Source organism: Oncorhynchus masou, chromosome 5 (genome assembly GCF_036934945.1).
Source record: "Oncorhynchus masou masou isolate Uvic2021 chromosome 5, UVic_Omas_1.1, whole genome shotgun sequence".
Classification (NCBI taxonomy): Eukaryota; Metazoa; Chordata; class Actinopteri; order Salmoniformes; family Salmonidae; genus Oncorhynchus; species Oncorhynchus masou.
Window position 1 is genome coordinate 15,556,193 of NC_088216.1, and position 22,945 is coordinate 15,579,137.

Below are 22,945 nucleotides of genomic sequence, written 5' to 3' on the forward strand. Positions count from 1 at the left end.
CCCCCGTGTGGTGCGTGCGATTTGTACATTCATGTTTGACCAATACATATTGATATTGGTCAGTTTAAAATCTATAGCTGTTGTGTATCTTTTGATGTATATTATTTATCTGCATACATTTACATTCTTGCATTGCTTCCATTGCATGCACAGTGAGCCTGTCATGCATCATGTCACGCAGTAATTTCACAGTAGACAGAACAGTGATGACCTTCGAAGCCAATGTTGGGGACACATTTTAATATAACTAAACCCAATGAGCAATAAGCGCCGATGCATGTCATCTGAATCAAATGATTGACCTTGGTGGTGATTACAAACACCCTGGATTCGGAAACAACTACAGTAAAACATGTGACTGCTGTGGTTACGAAAATGGAGCTTATAAAATTGTCACAGCGATCCTTCCACATCCCTCCCCTTTGGTCTATTCCCGCCTTATTTTATGAATAATTACACTGCAAATCAGCCAATCGCTGGGATTCATTCCATATTTTATAATGTTTGACTGGTGAAATACACAATCATGTAACCGTTTCCGGCGTGACTCACTGACAAGCCCTCTCCAGTCCGCCAAGTGCATTATTCCCCTTGCCGACTTTAGCCTCCCCTTGAGCCAGTGTCGGTCTGGTGGGGCCCGTTATCGGCTGGAGCTATCCTCGACAACCCTCAAGAGATTGGTGGCGAAAGTGTCGAAACCGAGGAATAACCGCGCAGCTTGGACTTTACTATATCGTATCTGCATGGAAGCGAATGGTTTCGTGTCCAGGCGGGTGGACACACCAAGCGTCGATGCCGGGGTTGCTGCTGGAGCTGCAGGGGCAGACATTCGATGGCTCGGCGGGAGGATTTTGGATGCTACGGAGGGGTTTGTTGGTGGTCTGTCACCGCCACGGATAACAGCGGAACCGGACTTTACTGCGGTGTTGCAACTTCGAGCAGCCCCAGAGCCCACGGTGGCTGCTACGGAGACCGAAATAGACTACGAGGGGCTCCCCCAGGGTGTAGCCACCAGTACACACATGTTAGCCGGCGCCGTGGCTGGCATCATGGAACACTGCCTAATGTATCCCATCGACTGTGTTAAGGTAAAAGAACAAAGGTTAAATAAAAACAACTAACTAGTCAACATGAATAAATTCGTCTTTAACCATGCGCTTGATTGCTATTGTGTAGCTACGCTTGTAGCGTCAGTTACCGGTGTCTGAGGCTAGTTAGCTGTTCACAATTATTCCAGAATGGAAAGAGGGGAGGAATAGTTCGCTAACTAATTATGTAGATACAGCACGTCTGCACACAAGTGTTGCTAAAATAACACATATACACATTCCCCGGTGACATGTACGTTGTCAGAGGAGCCACCAGCAGTTGTTTAAATTGCTAACTAAGTTAGTTTGTTAGCTAACGGTGTTATTCAGAATCTCATCCGTTGTTGACATACATCCCGTTGGTAGGCCCAAGCCTGAGCTCGAGTAGGATGCTAACTAGCGAAGGTGAAAGTGACATGTCGCCAAATAATGATCTAGGCTGCTCGTTTGTTATTTTTAAAATGCAGTCGTACTTTTAGGCCAAGGTTCATCATTACCCGCGTTAGTTAACTTCCTAATGTTAGCTGACCGACAGGAGAGGAGCCAGCCAGGTTATGTACACTGAGAAGTGTGTAATGAAACGTTAGCTACCTAACCAAGTATCACACGAAGTGCTCTTATGTACCCATGTAGGGCCTAGTTAGTTGTACACACTTGCATCACACTGTATACATTCCTAGTCTCCAAACTATAATGCAGTTAAGCTTGTCAATCGAACTATATGACACGGGTTTGTTTTGTAGCAGTAACACTAGCTAAAAGCTATAAAGGCACATACATGTTATGGCTGTCAGCAAATCCATATTTGTATCGAGCTAGGCTAGATCATTGCATAATCACCACTTTGTTTCATAATCCACAAGGAGAAGGGAAAGTATTTGGTTAGTGTTGGTTAAAGTGTATGTTGGTCACAAGGCCCTGGATTGGAGATACTCAATAGACTCCTCTGTCTACTCACTGATGTCAGCTGGGCTCCTGTTGTTGCACATGATTACAAGCTTTTACTTGAGTTATTACCGCTGGAGGGTTTACTGAAACAGAACTGCAGATAAATATAGCTATTTTATAGACTGGATGCCATTGATTCTCAACTCAACATGGAGTTTTTGGTTCATCCTATGCCCTATTTGCATAGCTAGGTTGTGTATCTGAACTTTGTCCAGCCACTGACTGATCCAACTAGTTTGAGTTTAAACAGGGTTTGGCACCTGTTGGCTGTCCTCACTCCTGACCTCTCACCACCTGGACAGATTAATAGGTTGTAGAATGAGAATGAGAACCTCAACTGAACACCTATAACCTCTGTTACTTTATAATCCTGCCCCATACGATCATGATACACACATACCCTTTGGTCTAGAATACCTAGTGTTTTCAGAAAGAACATGGAGTAGCCAGCCAGATAGAAAAAGTATCAAGGCAGGCTCCCCCGGGCTCGGGGTGCTAAGCTTTTTATTTCTGCCTACTTTGGTGGCCTCTAGTACTGTACATTCTAATGCTAGATTGTATTTTCAACCAGCACTATCATGAAATAACTTAGTTTTTTCTGGTGTTAGTTTCATCAGCTGCTGTACAATATGATGTAAAACACAGGGAAACAAAATATTTTGACTGCACTGGCCCTTTAATAAAGAATCCTGTAAGAGTCTGGCTTCAAGCTTCCACCCCTGTCCTGAACAACCATGGTACACCCATACATACCCTTTGGTCTAGAATACCCCTGTCCTGTACAACCATGGTACACCCATACATACCCTTTGGTCTAGAATACCCCTGTCCTGTACAACCATGGTACACCCATACATACCCTTTGGTCTAGAATACCCCTGTCCTGTACAACCATGGTACACCCATACATACCCTTTGGTCTAGAATACCCCTGTCCTGTACAACCATGGTACACTCATACATACCCTTTGGTCTAGAATACCCCCTGTCCTGTACAACCATGGTACACCCATACATACCCTTTGGTCTAGAATACCCCTGTCCTGTACAACCATGGTACACCCATACATACCCTTTGGTCTAGAATACGCCTGTCCTGTACAACCATGGTACACCCATACATACCCTTTGGTCTAGAATACCCCTGTCCTGTACAACCATGGTACACCCATACATACCCTTTGGTCTAGAATACCACTGTCCCATACTACCACTGTATACCGTGGTCTCGGCTTTTGGCTCTGGGCAGTCTGCCTTAAATCAGTTATCAATGGCTGAAAGCTTTGGAGCCCTGGCCGACCATAAGGCCTGTCATTTACAGTGCCTTCAGGAATAATTCATACCCCTTGGTTTATTCCACATTTTGTTGTTAGACTGAATTCAAAATTGATTTAGTAATTTTATTCTCACCCATTTACACACAATACCCCATATTGACAAAGTGAAACATGTTCTTAGAAATGTTTGCAAATTTATTGAAAATGAAATGCATACATATCTCATTTACATAAGTAGTCACACCACTGAGTCAATAAATGTTAGAATGACATTTGGCTGTAATTACAGCTGTGTGTCTTTCTGGGTAAGTCTCTAAGAGCATGTATTATTAAAAACCTATCCAGCTCAGTCAAATTGGTTGTTTATCATTGCTAGACAGCCATTTTCAAGACTTGCCATAGATTTTCAAGATGATTTTTAAGTCAAAACTGTAACTCAGGAACATTCTATATCATCTTGTTAAGCAACTCCAATGTATATTTGGCCTTGTGTTTTAGGTTATTGTCCTGCTGAAAGGTGAAATGGTCTCTCAGCAGACTGAATCGGATTTTCCTATATGTTATTGCTTGTGCTTAGCTCTATTCAGAGCTCTATTTTAGCTTTATCCCCCCCAAAACTCCCTGTTCCTTGCCGATGACAAGCATACCCATAACATGATGTAGCCCCACCATGCTTGACAATATTATGAAGTGGTACTCAGTGTTGTGATGGATTTTCCCCAAACGTAACACTTTATATTATGGACATACAGTTAATTTCATTGCCACATGTTTTGGGCGTTTTACTTTAGTGCCGTATTGCAAACAGGATGCATATTTTGGATTATTCTTTAATTCTGTACAGGCATCCTTCTTTTCACTCTGTCATTTCGATTAGTATTGTGGAGTAACAACAAGTTTGTTGATCCATCTTCAGTTTTCTTCTATCACAGCCGTTAAACTCTGCACCGGTTTTAAAGTCACCGTTGGTCTCATGGTGAAATCCCTGAGCTCTTTCCTTTGTCTCCGGCAACTGAGAAGGAAGTATCTTTGTAGTGACTGGGTGTATTGATACATCATCCAGTGTAATTAATAACTTCACCAGGCTCAAAGGGATATTCAATATTGTCACGTAGAGTAGGCCAGAAGGCTAAACTGGATAACCTAACCTCTATCAAAATAAAAAGATGGCGGAACCGCAAAAGTTCTTCTGTGCAAAGGTGTTTATTTACAAGTGAATTCCGGAACAAAAAAAACTGTCATCAACGTCTACCTTATGGGACAGCTTAAAAACAATGCTGCCCCATCCACAGCTCAATCCAAACTGCCTCTCTAGAGACTGAAAGAGAGGCTCCTTTTGTAGGGCTAGCCCCTCCCCTCAGAACAATTAACCCTAATTAATTAATCAATTAACAATAGAAACCTACATTTTCCATGAACTAAACATACTAAAGTATATACATTGCAACACGGTTTTAAACAATATCACAACATAACATTTACAACATTACATCACTACTGACAATATCTTTCAATATGCCCATATGCATTTATGAGCCATTTGGGACAGGCACTATAAAGCCAACCCAATTCCCTTAGCTCGGGTCCTTTTCCAGCATACCCGGGCTGATGGAGAGAGAGGAACAGATCAAACAAACAATGCGCTCATCCACCATTGATAAGTAATTATTGTATCTCTCAAATATGAACATTGACAAGTGTGAAATGCATGCACCAAGACAGAAGTTAAGACCCACATTGTTAACTTATAATGGCGCAGGGAGGAGTGATGAATATGTGTGCGTTAAAGAACCAAATGCTGCCCGCGGTAGTGACGGACTTCTACGTCACAAATATCTACTTCTTTTTTCTTTTTTGTACCCATCTACCAATAGGTGCCCTTCTTTGCGAGGCATTGGAAAACCTCCCTGGTCTTTGTAGTTGAATCAGTGTTTGAAATTCACTGCTTGACTGAGGGACCTTACACCTGTATGTGTGGGGTACAGAGATGAGGTAGTCTTTCATAAATCACGTTAAACACTGTTATGCACATTGTTTAAGTCCATGTAACTTTATTATGAGACTGAAGCACATGTTTACTCCTTAATGTGCTGTGGCTTGCCATAACAAAGGGTTTGAATACTTATTGACTTGACATTTCAGCATTTCAATTTTGAGTCATTTGTAAACTTTTCAAAAATATTTCCACTTTTACATTATGGGATATTGTGTGTGTCGGCCAGTGACACAACATCTACATTTGAATCCATTTTAAGTTGAGGCTGTAGTACAACAAAATGTGGGGAAAGTCCAGGGGTGTGAATACTGTCTGAAGGCAAGGCACTGTATTTTCACTGTTCTGACCTTTTCAGAGTCAATCTTGACTGTTGCACACTTTCCTGTCACTCATTTACTAGGGACATGTCTCAAGTCATTGGGTTGCTGTAAGGCTGATACTGGTGTTCATGGGCTAGTTAGAGACCACTACTTCCTCATTTGATCTGGTTGATTTCCCTAGCCCGGAGTCCTGCCTTGTTGAAACGCTGCTCTGACAGACGTCACTTGTGGTTAAATAAAGGGACTTGCGTTGGCGCTCCTTCCTTCCCATCTCTCGCTGTTTCCTCCATAGATTTTCAAAATACCCATTTCCTCATTGCTGCTGGGACCTTTTACAAGGTGTGTCACTGTCTCTCTGTGTCTCAAATGGCAGCGTATTCCTTTTGTAGTGCCATAGGACTCTGGTCAAAAGTAGTGCACTATTCAGGGTACAGGGTGCTGTAACACTGGCCTGTGGGTGCCATTTAGGACACACTCACCCTGTTCTGAGCTGAGGAGCAGTTTCTCTTCACTGCCCGCCCCTTTTGAATACGACCCAGGACTTCTAAAGGGCCTGCCCTTTAGCTAGAAGACAGGTATGCCTGTTATCTAGCTTGGCACCATATCAGTTGGCCTGTGGGCGCTGTAAGGCCGGCCTGTGGGCGCTGTGAGGCCGGCCCGTGGGCGCTGTGAGGCCGGCCCGTGGGCGCCGTGAGGCCGGCCCGTGGGCGCTGTGAGGCCGGCCCGTGGGCGCCGTGAGGCCGGCCCGTGGGCGCCGTGAGGCCGGCCCGTGGGCGCCGTGAGGCCGGCCCGTGGGCGCCGTGAGGCCGGCCCGTGGGCGCCGTGAGGCCGGTTGACCTGAGCCTGGCAGCATCGGTGTAGTTGCATGATTTCCAGTTAGGCCCATTCAGCTACAGTATAGAAACTATTTCAGAAAGCTGCCAATCGAGATTTACTGTAATGCACAGCCAGTTTGAGGCATGATCACACTAGACCTTTAACGGATTCACATTAAGAATCATTCTTGGTATGAATTAATGGACGATGCTAGTAGCTTCTAAATGTGGTATTGGATCTGATGAGACCGTTTATATTGAGGTCACTGTGACAGCGAAGAGGAATGGCAGTTGCCAAGCCATGAGGATCAAAGCCCCAAAACACATGATGACGAGTGTTATAACAGGCATGAGGACGAGTGTTATAACGGCCATGAGGACGAGTGTTATAACAGGCATGAGGACGAGTATTATAACAGGCATGAGGACGAGTGTTATAACAACCATGAGGACGAGTGTTATAACAGGCATGAGGACGAGTGTTATAACAGGCATGAGGACGAGTGTTATAACAACCATGAGGACGAGTGTTATAACAGGCATGAGGATCAAAGCCCCAAAACACATGATGACGAGTGTTATAACGGCCATGAGGACGAGTGTTATAACAGGCATGAGGACGAGTATTATAACAGGCATGAGGACGAGTGTTATAACAACCCTGAGCGCTTGAGTTGAGTATAAACCAACATGAAGTGTCAATGGCAGCCACGACAACCATGACTTTCCTCACAGGACAAGGCCAAACACTGCTTTTATGTGCATCCCAAATGACACCATATTCCTTCTATAGTGCTCTACTTGACCAAGGCCCTTACAGTAGGTCTCCAGTCAGAGGCACTGAAATATAGGCTATGCAACAGGGTGACATTTGGGATACAAGGTTTCTCATACAGGAGAGAAGACCAGTAATATGTTGAGCTGGTTTCCCCGTCCTGTGTACTGTACTCTGTTGCTGCAGGGCTGTGGCCTGACTGGACTGCACATCTAGGGCTTCTCAACATAGTGGAGAGACGAGAAGGACCAGAGAGACGAGGGCGGGAAAGAGAGCGGGCAAGAAATCATTCAGAAAGGGGGGGCTTTCCCAGGGGATTCAGCCGTGTTAAGTTAACCCCCTATCCTTTAATTTCCCCCTGAAGCTGGACTCTCAGGTGTCTGTCTATACCATGGTAGTGCTAAGTCTGGTTACATGAACGTTATGCAACCGGGTGTGTTCTGATGTTTACATTTCCTGAAGAGGTGTGGGGGATGAAAGTGCACCATTGTTGCTGTAGACACAACGCAAACATAGCACACGTGTGTGTGCGTGTGTGTGCACTGCAACTTCCACAGGGCGTAGATGACGCCGCATGTGAAAACAAACAGGGTAGTACTTGTGATTTGTGTAGAGATGGTGTTGACTGTTAGCTCAGTGTTTCTAGTAACCTGGGTTGGAGTGGGATGCCAAGGACAGACTGGTGTGGAGGTCTATCTAACGCTGTTGTATTGGTTCTGAGAATTGGTGAGGTGCAGAAATGGCCTTTAAAATGTAAGGCCTGTGCGATCTGTCGCTGCAAAATAAAACACTTACAGCCACTTTAGAAACAATGTAAGTTGGGGCAGTCTTTTAGAGCCTTGTGTAAAACTATATATATATATATATGACAACAAAACACTGTGCCTCCACATTCATTCTGACTTTCCGTTTCCCAGAAGTGTGTGTAGTCATGAGTGGGAATTTCCATCCCTGCCCTCCAGAAGTCATTTCCCCACCCTTCCATCTTGGTGTCCTCTGTGATGGGATAAAGGAGGCTATTCTACTCTTGACGCAATCTCAGAGGTTTGGTTATTGCTCCATCCTTCCCATACAGAGCATTATTCTGTTGTGACACAGAGACTGGTGCCCTGTTGACAGAGGAAGGGTGGAACCCAGTAGCCTCAGGCCTAGTTATTATTATGTCTACCTACCTAACTGACTTTGAGCCAGTAAACAGGAACATACTGTTAGGCTATACAGAGAAATGTCTAGTGTATTAGACCTGGTGAACTGCACTGTGACTGCTCTCTTACTTTGCACTTGACCCACTAATTAGCTGAAGTATGAAAGAGTTGATTGACCAGGCATTGATGCCCTTTCCTCTTGTTTCTCCCGCCCCCTCTTCAACATTCTTTCTGTCCCTCTCCTCCCCCTTTAACCCCCCTTGTCTTCTCTCTCTCTGTCTCTTTCTCTCTCTCTGTCTCTTCTCTCTCTCTCTCCAGACGCGGATGCAGAGCCTGCAGCCTGAGCCGGGGGCTCGTTACCGGAACGTGATGGACGCGCTACGTCAGATCGTGCGTACCGAGGGGGTGTGGCGACCTGTGAGGGGGCTGAACGTCATGGCGATAGGGGCGGGGCCAGCCCATGCTCTGTACTTTGCCTGTTATGAGAAACTCAAGTTCTCACTCAGCAACGTGGTCCACCCGGGAGCTAACAGCCACTTTGCTAATGGTACGGTGTTACAGCCACACATTCCCTGAGACATTGACATACATACTGTACCTTAGAGGTATTAGCAATGTTGCTAATTTGACCAATGGTCACTGAGAGACCGACAGATGAAGGAAAGTTGCAGCATCCACTGCTGTGTGTTTGTCTTACTGCACTGGTAACCAACCATCTCTCTACTGCTGTGTGTTTGTCTTACTGCACTGGTAACCAACCATCTCTCTACTGCTGTGTGTTTGTCTTACTGCACTGGTAACCAACCATCTCTCTACTGCTGTGTGTTTGTCTTACTGCACTGGTAACCAACCATCTCTCTACTGCTGTGTGTTTGTCTTACTGCACTGGTAACCACCATCTCTACTGCTGTGTGTTTGTCTTACTGCACTGGTAACCAACCATCTCTCTACTGCTGTGTGTTTGTCTTACTGCACTGGTAACCAACCATATCTCTACTGCTGTGTGTTTGTCTTACTGCACTGGTAACCAACCATATCTCTACTGCTGTGTGTTTGTCTTACTGCACTGGTAACCAACCATATCTCTACTGCTGTGTGTTTGTCTTACTGCACTGGTAACCAACCATCTCTCTACTGCTGTGTGTTTGTCTTACTGCACTGGTAACCAACCATCTCTCTACTGCTGTGTGTTTGTCTTACTGCACTGGTAACCAACCATATCTCTACTGCTGTGTGTTTGTCTTGCTGCACTGGTAACCAACCATATCTCTACTGCTGTGTGTTTGTCTTGCTGCACTGGTAACCAACCATCTCTCTACTGCTGTGTGTTTGTCTTACTGCACTGGTAACCAACCATCTCTCTACTGCTGTGTGTTTGTCTTACTGCACTGGTAACCAACCATATCTCTACTGCTGTGTGTTTGTCTTGCTGCACTGGTAACCAACCATCTCTCTACTGCTGTGTGTTTGTCTTGCTGCACTGGTAACCAACCATATCTCTACTGCTGTGTGTTTGTCTTGCTGCACTGGTAACCAACCATATCTCTACTCTGTGTGTTTGTCTTACTGCACTGGTAACCAACCATGTCTCTACTGCTGTGTGTTTGTCTTACTGCACTGGTAACCAACCATGCGTGTACTGTGTGTGTCGTGTACTACTGCTGTGTGTTTGTCTTACTGCACTGGTAACCAACCATATCTCTACTGCTGTGTGTTTGTCTTACTGCACTGGTAACCAACCATATCTCTACTGCTGTGTGTTTGTCTTACTGCACTGGTAACCAACCATCTCTCTACTGCTGTGTGTTTGTCTTACTGCACTGGTACTGTGCATGTTTGTTTATTGAGCAACCATCTCTCTACTGCTGTGTGTTTGTCTTGGATGCACTGGTAACCAACCATCTCTCTGTGCGCTGTGTGTTTGTCTTACTGCAGTTCTTGCTGATGGTAACCAACCATATCTCTACTGCTGTGTGTTTGTCTTACTGCACTGGTAACCAACCATATCAGAAGCCACGGGCCTGTGTGTTTGTCTTACTGCACTGGTAACCAACCATCTCTCTACTGCTGAGATGTTTGTCTTACTGCACTGGTAACCAACCATCTGTCAAACTGCTGTGTGTTTGTCTTCATCATGTCACCAACCATAATGATCTACTGCTGTGTGTTTGTCTTGCTGCACTGGTAACCAACCATTCATTTACTGCTGTGTGTTTGTCTTTGAAATGTAACCAAATGTCTCTACTGCTGTGTGTTTGTCTTGACTGCACTGGTAACCAACCATATCTCTACTGCTGTGTGTTTGTCTTAACTGCACTGGTAACCAACATGTTCTCTACTTCTGTGTGTTTGTCTTGCTGCACTGGTAACCAACCATCTCTCTACTGCTGTGTGTTTGTCTTACTGCACTGGTAACCAACCATCTCTCTACTGCTGTGTGTTTGTCTTACTGCACTGGTAACCAACCATATCTCTACTGCTGTGTGTTTGTCTTGCTGCACTGGTAACCAACCATTCTCTACTGCTGTGTGTTTGTCTTGCTGCACTGGTAACCAACCATCTCTCTACTGCATGTGTGTTTGTCTTACTGCACTGGTAACCAACCATATCTCTACTGCTGTGTGTTTGTCTTACTGCACTGGTAACCAACCATCTCTCTACTGCTGTGTGTTTGTCTTACTGCACTGGTAACCAACCATCTCTCTTCCCTCTGCTGTCTCTTTCTAACAGGAATGAAAGGCTGCTTTTTCAACTGCATATTGATAAGTCAGTAAAAAGCTGAGAATTAAAAATGGTCTTCTGTAGAAATAGGTCCTGCCTCGCGCTAAATAGCAGAACGCAGGTTATTCAGTTGACGTTCCTATCGGCCGTAGACTGTGCGACATCATCTGTATGTGCAGTGCGCGTACTGTGTGTGTGTGTGCGCGTTAGGTGTGTGTGCACTGTGTTTTATAATGGGTGACCATTTCAGTGTACTGCATTCTGCTGATGTGTGATACATTTGTGTTCATTCATTACTGTGTGTGCGTATTGTGTGTACTTTGTGCGTGTGTGTTTACTGTGTGTGTGCATGTCTCTTTATTGAGCAGAGCAGCCCAAGCTGAGCCGTTGCTATGGATACTCGGCGCCGCCATGCGCGGAGAGCGAGCTGTGCGCAGGGAGCAAAGGACAGACAGAGGAGCAGTTCATGGATTAACTAACAGTTATTTCTGATTTCGGGCAGGGCCAGGCCGGGCCTTACTTTTGGCAGAAGCCAGCGGGCCTGGGTAGGGTAGGGCTTGGTCTTAAAATTATTCATACCCGTGCAGGGCTCTAGCCTAGATGATGAGATGATTTTGGACAAAAGAGCAAGATTATTTTAACTTGTCAAACTGCAGCCAAGCATCGATCATCATCATGTCACCAGAATAATGATTGCGCTATTTCTGAACTGTCTTGCTAAGCTTTTAGAATCCTTGATTCATTTTCAGCTAAGATCTTTGTTATCTTTGAAATGTATTGTAAATGTACATCCGTTGAGTTTTAGACCAGGTCGTAGCACTATCTCTGCTGCATCTCTCCTTGATGTGGTTAACTATGGCTAAAAGGCAACATTGTGTTGCCCTCTTCATTGACCTTTCAAAGGCTTTCGTTACTGTTGATCACTCACTGCCAATTCTGTGTCTTTCCTCAATTGGTCTGGACCAGCCTGCATGTAACTGGTTTAAAAATGACTTAACAGATAGAACTCAATGTGTATCAGGTTTCCTGGATACTACAAAAGGTGTACAGTTGTTTATGTGGTTATTCCCTATGGTTGACCAGGCGGTCTGCCTTCATTGTATAACAGAAACTTTACTGACCTGAAATTAGCATTGAATGCAGGTCAAACTAAGCACATGTTGTTCTCTGGAGCACATGTAAAAATAGCTCTGGTTTAAGCATGTATTTTGGATGGCGTCCATATTGATTGTATCCCTGCGTACAAATATCTGGGCGTCTGGATAGATGAAAAGCTGTCTTTTTCAAAAGCATATTGATAAGTTAGTAAAAAGCTGAGAATTAAAAATGGTCTTCTGTAGAAATAGGTCCTGCCTCTCGCTAAATAGCAGAACGCAGGTTATTCAGTTGACGTTCCTATCGGCCGTAGACTACGGCGACATCATCTGTATGAACGCAGCTGCCACTTCATTAAAGCCGTTAGGTGCCGCGGGTCATAGTGCACTGTGTTTTATAATGGGTGACCATTTCAGTGCTCGTCACTGCATTCTGCTGATGTCACATAGGTTGATACATTGCTATGTTCATTCATTCCTCAAGCCCTTTTACAAAACGTCCCCGCTGCACCGAACATCTTCACCAAACGTTAGACATGTGTTACCACACCGACTCAGGGATGGTTCACTCTGGGAACTACTGTGGTCTCTACAGAGTTAGGGAGATCAGCTTTTAGTTTTTTGCACCTCATTTGTGGTGCAATGTTCAAAATGTTGTTAAATGTGATGTTCTAGTGCTTCTATGGTAATTCAGAAAGCTGATTTGAGGACCTAATAAATAATGGATGTGATGTTCTGGTGCCTCCCTGATACACACTGTAGATATCTGCAGCGTCAGACTCCCTGATACACACTGTAGATATCTGCAGCGCCAGACTCCCTGATACACACTGTAGATATCTGCAGCGTCAGACTCCCTGATACACACTGTAGATATCTGCAGCGTCAGACTCCCTGATACACACTGTAGATATCTGCAGCGCCAGACTCCCTGATACACACTGTAGATATCTGCAGCGCCAGACTCCCTGATACACACTGTAGATATCTGCAGCGCCAGACTCCCTGATACACACTGTAGATATCTGCAGCGTCAGACTCCCTGATACACACTGTAGATATCTGCAGCGCCAGACTCCCTGATACACACTGTAGATAAGAGCGTCTGCTAAATGACTTAAATGTAAATGTAGATATCTGCAGCGCCAGACTCCCTGATACACACTGTAGATATCTGCAGCGCCAGACTCCCTGATACACACTGTAGATATCTGCAGCGTCAGACTCCCTGATACACACTGTAGATATCTGCAGCGCCAGACTCCCTGATACACACTGTAGATATCTGCAGCGCCAGACTCCCTGATACACACTGTAGATATCTGCAGCGTCAGACTCCCTGATACACACTGTAGATATCTGCAGCGTCAGACTCCCTGATACACACTGTAGTAGATATCTGCAGCGCCAGACTCCCTGATACACACTGTAGATATCTGCAGATATCTGCCAGACTCCCTGATAAACTGTAGATATCTGCAGCGCCAGACTCCCTGATACACACTGTAGATATCTGCAGCGCCAGACTCCCTGATACACACTGTAGATATCTGCAGCGTCAGACTCCCTGATACACACTGTAGATATCTGCAGCGCCAGACTCCCTGATACACACTGTAGATATCTGCAGCGCCAGACTCCCTGATACACACTGTAGATATCTGCAGCGTCAGACTCCCTGATACACACTGTAGATATCTGCAGCGTCAGACTCCCTGATACACACTGTAGATATCTGCAGCGTCAGACTCCCTGATACACACTGTAGATATCTGCAGCGTCAGACTCCCTGATACACACTGTAGATATCTGCAGCGTCAGACTCCCTGATACACACTGTAGATATCTGCAGCGTCAGACTCCCTGATACACACTGTAGATATCTGCAGCGTCAGACTCCCTGATACACACTGTAGATATCTGCAGCGTCAGACTCCCTGATACACACTGTAGATATCTGCAGCGTCAGACTCCCTGATACACACTGTAGATATCTGCAGCGCCAGACTCCCTGATACACACTGTAGATATCTGCAGCGTCAGACTCCCTGATACACACTGTAGATATCTGCAGCGTCAGACTCCCTGACACATTAATAGAACAGTAATCCCTTCTCTGTATGAATATTTATAGCACAACTCTTTATATACTGCTACAGGACACTAGGGGGAGCTCTGAGACTGGACTGCGGGTGGCCATTAGGAGCAGCACCTGGGTAGAAGTTGCTCGTAGGCACAGATATAGGATCAGCTTACATGAGTCATATCCTATCCTTGACCTTGAGGGCAGGAAAAGTAAAACTGGCCTTAGATCAGTGTTGAGGGTTAGCATCATCTAACTAAAGGGGCATCGGAACACACATCTGTGAGTGTCATTAGTCGACCGGTTTGCAGGTGTGTGTTTACATCCCTCAAGTGTATAGCTCTATAGCATTAACATCCGCTGGCTCACACACATGTGGCCATGGTGATTGGTGTTTCCATAGCAACCTGACTGGGCCCGGGTGTGCCAGCCAGCTGTGCCATTGGTCCACCGGCTGGGTCACTAGGGACAGGATTGGACGCTTTGAACTTTCTGGTGTTCTGAATTCCATAAGCCCCATTTCCTTTTACTTTCCTAAGTAGCGTTTCTTTTAGAGGTTTCATCTCATTCTGATTGGCTGCAATGGGGAATCCCTTGATGGTGTGTCCCAACTGTATCCCTCATTAAAAGCCTAATATCTCTGTTTTGACTAGATGTGCTACTCTTCTCCTTTCAACTATTATTTTCTTCTCGGTCCTGCCATCACCTGTTCTTTCTTCCTCTCCCTTTTCCTCTAGGCTGACCTTCCTCGAGGCTGACCTACCTCTCCTCTCCCTTTTCCTCTAGGCTGACCTTCCTCTTCCTTGAGGCTGACCTTCCTCTCCTCTCCCTTTTCCTCTAGGCTGACCTTCCTTTTCCTCTAGGCTGACCTTCCTTTTCTTCTAGGCTGACCTTCCTTTTCCTCTAGGCTGACCTTCCTTTTCTTCTAGGCTGACCTTCCTTTTCTTCTAGGCTGACCTTCCTTTTCTTCTAGGCTGACCTTCCTTTTTCTTTTTTTCCAGTAGCCTGACCTTCCTCTAGGCTGACCTTCCTCTCCTCTCCCTTTTCCTCCTCTAGGCTGACCTTCCTCTCTGTCTGGTTGTGTACTTTTTAAAAGCTCCGTTGTGTTTTCAACATCTGTTTTTTTTTATTTTTAAACCGTCTCTCTCTCCCCTCTAGTGGTGAAGCAGCGTATGCAGATGTACAACTCCCCGTACCGCGGCGTGTCTGACTGTGTGGGCTCCATCTGGAGGCGTGAGGGACCCTGGGGCCTTCTACCGCTCCTACACCACCCAGCTGACCATGAACGTCCCCTTCCAGGCTCTCCACTTCATGACCTACGAGTACCTCCAGGAGCTTCTCAACCCCCACAGACAGTACAACCCCTCCTCTCACGTCATCTCCGGGGCGCTTGCCGGGGCCATTGCTGCCGCCGCCACCACCCCGCTTGATGTCTGTAAGACCCTCCTCAACACCCAGGAGGCCCTAGCAGTCCATGCTGAGGTCCCAGGAGCGCTGGGGGTTGGAGCGAGTGTAGGGACGGCGTCTGCCACTGGGGGGCGCCACATCTCGGGGTTAGGGGAGGCGTTCCGGACTGTGTACAGGATGGGGGGTGGGGCGGCGTTCTTTAAGGGCGTCCAGGCCAGGATCATCTATCAGATGCCCTCCACCGCCATCAGCTGGTCCGTCTACGAGTTCTTCAAATACGTCATCACTAAGCGCCAGTACGAGAGAAGGCTGCACCACCGAGACGGAGAGAAGTAGAGAGGGAGGGAAGACCTTCATTCAATATGTCCCCAGGGAACCCACCCCCATAGATATGTACTAGAGGGCTCAGCTCCTATCTTTGGGCCAAGTTCCCCCTCTATCTAACTCTATAACCACCCCACAGTAACCCCACCTCTAACCATTTGACCTCTGACCTTCTAAACTAACCAGGAAATAAAAGCCCCCCCTAATATTTTTGACTAGAAGAGATACAGCTTTTGTCAAAATTCACCTTACACAGCAGGTTAGGAGAATTGTCGTAGCAGTTTAGGAGAATTAGGTTAAGGTTAGGAAAAGTGTAAGGGTTAGCAAAAGTGAAGTTTTGTTTTTTGTTGCCAAAAGCTGTGTCCCATCTACACCTGACCTCCTCTTATCCTCTCACATAAGAGAACAAGTCCCCATCTTTCACATAGTTTATTATAGACATACCGTACATGGCACTTTAATTCAAATATACACTCACTGGCCAGTTTATTTAGTACACCCATCTAGTACCGGGTCGGACTCCCTTTGCCTCCAGAACAGACTGAATTCTTTGGGGCATGGATTCTACAAGGTGTCGGAAAAGTAATTTTCTCAATTGGTATCTAGGGATCTAAGATGTGCCAGGAAACATTCCCCACACCAATACACCACCGCCACCAGCCTGTACCGTTGACACCAGGCAGGATGAGTCCATGGACTCCTGCTGCATACGCCAAATTCTGCCTCTGCCATCAGCTTGACGCAATAGGAACCGGGATTTGTCAGACCAGGCGATGTTGTTCCATTCCTAAATTGTCCAGTGTCCAGATCTTGTGCCCGCTGGAGCTGCTTCCTGTTGTTTTTAGCTAGGAGTGGAACCCGGTGTGGTCGTCTGCTGCAGTAGCCCATCAGTGACAAGGACCGACAAGTTGTGTGTCTGAGACGATGTTCTGCACACCACTGTAGTACTGCTCCGTTATGTGTCTGTTTGTGACCTGCCTGTTACCTTGCACCATTCTTGCCCCTCTCCTTTGACCTCTCTCATCAACGAGCTGTTTTCGCCCACGGACGTGTTTTGTTTTCTCGCGCCATTCTCGGTAAACCCTAGACTGTCGTGTGTGAAAAGCCCAGGAGGGCAGACGTTTCTGAGATACTGGATCTGGCCTACCTGGCACCAACAATCATACCACGCTCAACGTCGCTTAGGTCACTCGTTTTCCCATTCTAACTTTCAATGGAACAGTAACTGAATGCCTGTCTGCCTGCTTTATATAGCAAGCCACAGCCACACTACTCACTGTCTGTAGGAGCGATCAATTTTGGTGAATGAGGTGATGTACCTAATAAACTGTCCAGTTACTGTATATATTAGAATTATATTTCTGCATTTCCCTACTATAACCACTAGGGGGCTTTGAGTCTCGACCTCCCTCCTCCATTGACTTTATGGACAGATCTAAAAGAGTCCCAATAATATCTACTTTCTCCTGCAAATGTGCACTCGTTCCCTACTTCCCACTAATCTAATAGTATTGGGTTGGTGGATGAATGGGCTCGTTTCCACCATGTTTCTTATACCAGTCATTTCCTTTCAAACCAGTGAAGGGAAGTGAACAAGGGCACATTTTGGGAGGAAGGTGAGGTCATGGGGACGTAGACCAAGTGAAGACCTCTGTATTGTGTGATGACTGGAGTCAGTGGATTCAGCATTAAGGAGATATCTATAGTCACGACTACCACTGGGCTATATTTCGATTAACGTCTAGCATTCTGAAATGGGAATTAAATTCACAAGAAATTGATTCATGCAATGCTATTTAAAACAATAACTGCCTTTTCCATCTTTGAGATAGTGACTGGGCTTGTGTTGACGTATTTCTCCGCCTGTATGTAGACATTGAGGAATATGAGTATTTTGACTTGAAATGTTCAACTTAACCCATTGGAGTTGATCAAGACAGTGGTGTTGACTGTGTGGATGTGACTGACTGAATGAGGAAGAGAGAAATAAATCAAATAGGAGTGCAAAGCGCTAGAACGCTGAGTGCAAAGCGCTAGAACGCTGAGTGCAAAGCGCTAGAACGCTGAGTGCAAAGCGCTAGAACGCTGAGTGCAAAGCGCTAGAACGCTGAGTGCAAAGCGCTAGAACGCTGAGTGCAAAGCGCTAGGACACCATATAGAGAATAATGTGCCATTTGGGACAGAACCTCTGAGGATGGTCAGAAGGTGTGCTACACCTCCAGTCTACCAGACTTGAGATTTATGGGGTTTGTTTCAGATGGCACCCTATCCCCTTTATAGTGCACTACTTTTGGCCAGGACCCACAGGGAGCAGAAGGCCTTTCCCTTGAGAGTGCGTGTAGTGTCCCAAATGGCATCTTGGCCCCTATATAGTGTACTACTTTTGATCACGGCTCATATGGATCTGGTCAAAAGTAGCGCACTATATAGGGAATACGGTGCCGTTTGGGATGGAACCTTCTGACCACGCACCACTTTCTAGCACTTATAGTCATTTACAGTTATGTGTGGTGACTAATCATTTAAATAGTAACTTATACACATGTAGTTACTTATCCTATGGTAACTAATCATTTAAATAGTAACTTGTACACATGTAGTTACTTATCCTATGGTAACTTTTAGCAACATTTACTACGTACAGACGGCCTTCGAATCAGCCGCCATGAGTCAAACGCACAAATACAAAGTCCTGCTGGACCCTTCATTTCTGAAGCCATGTTATCACAGAGAAGAACACGTGTGAGTAGGACTACTCTTATCCTAGATCAACTCATTCTATCTGTGAAGGAGTAGAGTTTCAGCCAAGTGTTCTGGAACCGACCTGATAAGTGAATATTTAATATATAGGTTCCTTCATTATTATGGTTTGAAAAATTCTGGGAACTTTTGAAAATTCTCAGTTTATCCAGGAATGTTCCTGTAATCAGCAGGGGGGAAAGCAGGGCATCCTGAATCCCCAACAATGACCTGTTGGAAAGACTTGGCATTTTGGGGAAGTTAGGGGAATTTTGGATCCCTGTAATCGATGACTTGGCAGGATATCCCCCTCATATAGACTAACCAACTGCCACCCAGAACGGCACCCTATAGAACCTATAGGTAGAAACTGCCACCCAGAACGGCACCCTATAGAACCTATAGGTAGAAACTGCCACCCAGAACGGCACCCTATAGAACCTATAGGTAGAAACTGCCACCCAGAACGGCACCCTATAGAACCTATAGGTAGAAACTGCCACCCAGAACGGCACCCTATAGAACCTATAGGTAGAAACTGCCACCCAGAACGGCACCCTATAGAACCTATAGGTAGAAACTGCCACCCAGAACGGCACCCTATAGAACCTATAGGTAGAAACTGCCACCCAGAACGGCACCCTATAGAACCTATAGGTAGAAACTGCCACCCAGAACGGCACCCTATAGAACCTATAGGTAGAAACTGTCACCCAGAACGGCACCCTATAGAACCTATAGGTAGAAACTGTCACCCAGAACGGCACCCTATAGAACCTATAGGTAGAAACTGCCACCCAGAACGGCACCCTATAGAACCTATAGGTAGAAACTGCCACCCAGAACGGCACCCTATAGAACCTATAGGTAGAAACTGCCACCCAGAACGGCACCCTATAGAACCTATAGGTAGAAACTGCCACCCAGAACGGCACCCTATAGAACCTATAGGTAGAAACTGCCACCCAGAACGGCACCCTATAGAACCTATAGGTAGAAACTGCCACCCAGAACGGCACCCTATAGAACCTATAGGTAGAAACTGCCACCCAGAACGGCACCCTATAGAACCTGTAGGTAGAAACAACATACTACAACATACTGAATACACAAGTAGCGAACAACGTTTTGAATATGTTAACAGTTAACTTAAAGTGGAAGTTCACTATTTTACAACTTTGTCAGATGGTTTCTCATCCAGAAAGTAGTCTATGGGCCAGAAGAAACGTATCAATGCTTCAGGGCTTTTTAAACAACCGCTACAAACGTTAGCCAACCGCTAGCTCCTAAAATACTGAACTTCCCCTTTTAAAGGAGTTGGTGAGAGAAAAGAGAACTGAATGTAGGAGTGTTTCCTGCCGTATGCCATGTTTGCGAGTGGAAACCAAAGACTGAAAGAACGGGGGATGGGTGAATTTGATGTGATGGAAAAGCTAGAGAAGAGGTTTGATCTGTATTGAAAGAGAAACTTCTTCCTGTATTACTTTGTGAATTGTAAATAAATAGTGGCTAACGGGCAGCGCCTCGCAGAAGCAGGGTCTTCTCTTGGGACTGCTGCCCCCACGTGCTGGAGAGAAATTATCCATTACAATGTGTCCTGTCTCTTTTTTTCCTGAAAATGTTCTGTAAGAAATGTCTTATTTGAACAGTAAAACACTGGAAAAGTGCATGTTAAAGCTGCAGTCTGTAACTTTTTATTTTGTCGTAGAAGGTATTGCCCCTGCGCTTTGTATACTAAGGTGGCTTGTATTGCGCGTCCCTAACTCTCCTCAAACCTTACCCCCTCTTCCATCCCTACCCCTCCTCACAAACCCTGTGTGCCATCTGTCTGTCTGCCCATGTGCGAAGGCCTATATTATCAAAGACAACCGCAGCTGTAGCCAGCCTATACAGCCCTGGCCATAGTTTGTTTAACTGTGTTTCAGTGGTGTTTTAATGTGGGATGAAAATCTAAACCCTTTTCATCAGTGATGCCGCTGGTGGCAAATGAAACACACACAGACAATGTGTGCAGCCCAAATTGCACCCTATTTCCAAATTGCACCCTATTCCCTATTTAGTGCACTACTTTTGACCAGGGCCTATAGGGCTCTAGTCAAAAGTAGTGCACTGTGTCGGGTAATTTGGGACGCGGGATAATAACTCACATCATCATGGCCTTGAGTGGATGGTGTGTGAATAACATCCGTCATAATGAAGTTTGGTAATATGGCGTGTGTCAGCTGTATCAGCACCCCTATGATATCCAGCTACTGAGATATACAGGTTACTGCCGAAATAAAGGAAACATTGAAGTACATGAGAGAGAGAGAATATGAGTTAATTAAGCAATTAACATCCCATCATGCTTAGGGTCATGTAGAAAACTACCCAGTTGACCATTATTTTGTCTGCCATGACGAGAAGAGATTTTAGTGATTTGAAAGAGTGGTCTCAAAGGAGCATAGGTGATTTAAAGTAAGTGTGTGTGTGTGTGTGTGTCATTCACCAGATCTCAACCCAATTCAATACTTATGGGAGATTCTTCAGAGATTCTGAGACAGCATTTTCCACCACCAACAAAAAAACACCAACTTATGGTATTTCTGGTGGAAGAACTGTGGCGTCCCCTACACTTGTAGAATCTATGCCAAGGTGCACTGAAGATGTTCTGAAGGCTCATGGGGCCCAATGCCTTATTAACACACTTCATAATATTGTTTCCTTTATTTTGGCTGTTACTTGTGTGTTTTACACGAGAATAATATCTCCTGGAAATACACAGAGAATGATGAATGTTTAGGCTATCCACTGTCATACTGGTTCGGAGTTGCACCCAGAGGGACGACAGACCGAGGTATACCATGTTACAATAAAAATAAAAGAGAGCCGCACACTCTTGGAGCTCAGATGCAAATAAATGTTGTTACCATGTTACAATAGCATGTGGGGCCTAGACTATATCATCCATTGTATTAGGTTAGAATAAAATTACTAGGATATCAGGGTTGGGGTCAAATCCATTTAAATTCTAGTCAATTCAGTAAATACACTGAAATTTCGGTTCTGCTCAAAGCTCTTTAATATGGAAAATGTGGAATTGGAATTTGTTTCACTTTCTGAATTGAAATGGAATTGACCCCAACCCTGTTAGATGGACAACATTGGTGAAGTAGGTCTAAGCAAAAAGACTTAATGATTTATGATTTAGTCATACTCCTTATTTTTGTGCACTTCCCTTAAGGCGTTTACCAAGGCTTTTGCCAAGGTCTTTTTAGCTAACATGCCTCTCCTGACAGGAGTGGCAAGGAGTGTACAAGCGTAACAGAGACAGCGACCAGGCCTCTCTAGGCCGCAGTCTGAACATAAGCCATAGAACAGACCAGACTTAACCAGCTGCTGGTTGGTCCTGATGGAATAGGGCTGAAGCATAATAAACGGTTCATTACTCAGATGCTTTTCATTCAACGGGTGTTTCTCATTTGAACCAAACACAGCAATTCTTTACTTCATGACCTTAGGACTATAAGGTTCTGACATTTTGGTAAGAAAATAGTTAATTCCCATAGTTGCTCTTTAGGTGGTCCTTTACATGTGAGATGTCAGATTGTTTTTGTTTTTTTAAGTATATTTATAAAGAATTGTTTTAACTTTCTATCTGGGCCAAACACCATAACGTTGTGCCTGCAGGTTATGTCTGCAATCCAATCACACTGCTGGGTTGACAATCAAAAGTAGTTATATGTAGGGTTATATACAGTGCATTCGGAAGGTATTCAGACCCGTTCTCTTTTTCCACATTTTGTTCAAATACAGCCTTACTCTAAAGTTGTTTAAATACATGTTTTCCTCATCAAACCACACACAATACCCCATAACGACAAAGAGAAAACAGGCTTTTAGACATTTTAGAAATGTTTTGAAAATAAAAAACAAATACCTTATTTGCTATGAGATTTGAAATTGATCTCTGGTGCATCCTGTTTCCATTCGTCATCCTTGAGATGTTTCTGAAACTTGATTGGAGTCCACCTGTGGTAAATTCAATTGATTGGACATGATTTGGAAAGGCACACACCTGTCTATATAAGGTCCCACAGTTGACAGTGCATGTCAGAGCAGAAACCAAGACATGAGGTCCAAGGAATTGCCAGCAGAGCTCCGAGAAAGGATTGTGTCGAGGCATATATAAAACAGTGGCCTCCATCATTCTTAAATGGAAGAAGTTTTGAAC

The 22,945-nt window shown here is 45.0% G+C and overlaps 1 pseudogene; it reads left to right on the forward strand.

The window, feature by feature from the left end:
- The first annotated feature begins 535 nt into the window (after positions 1 to 535).
- Positions 536 to 20,323, forward strand: LOC135528354 (mitoferrin-2-like; annotated as a pseudogene).
- Positions 20,324 to 22,945: the final 2,622 nt, after the last annotated feature.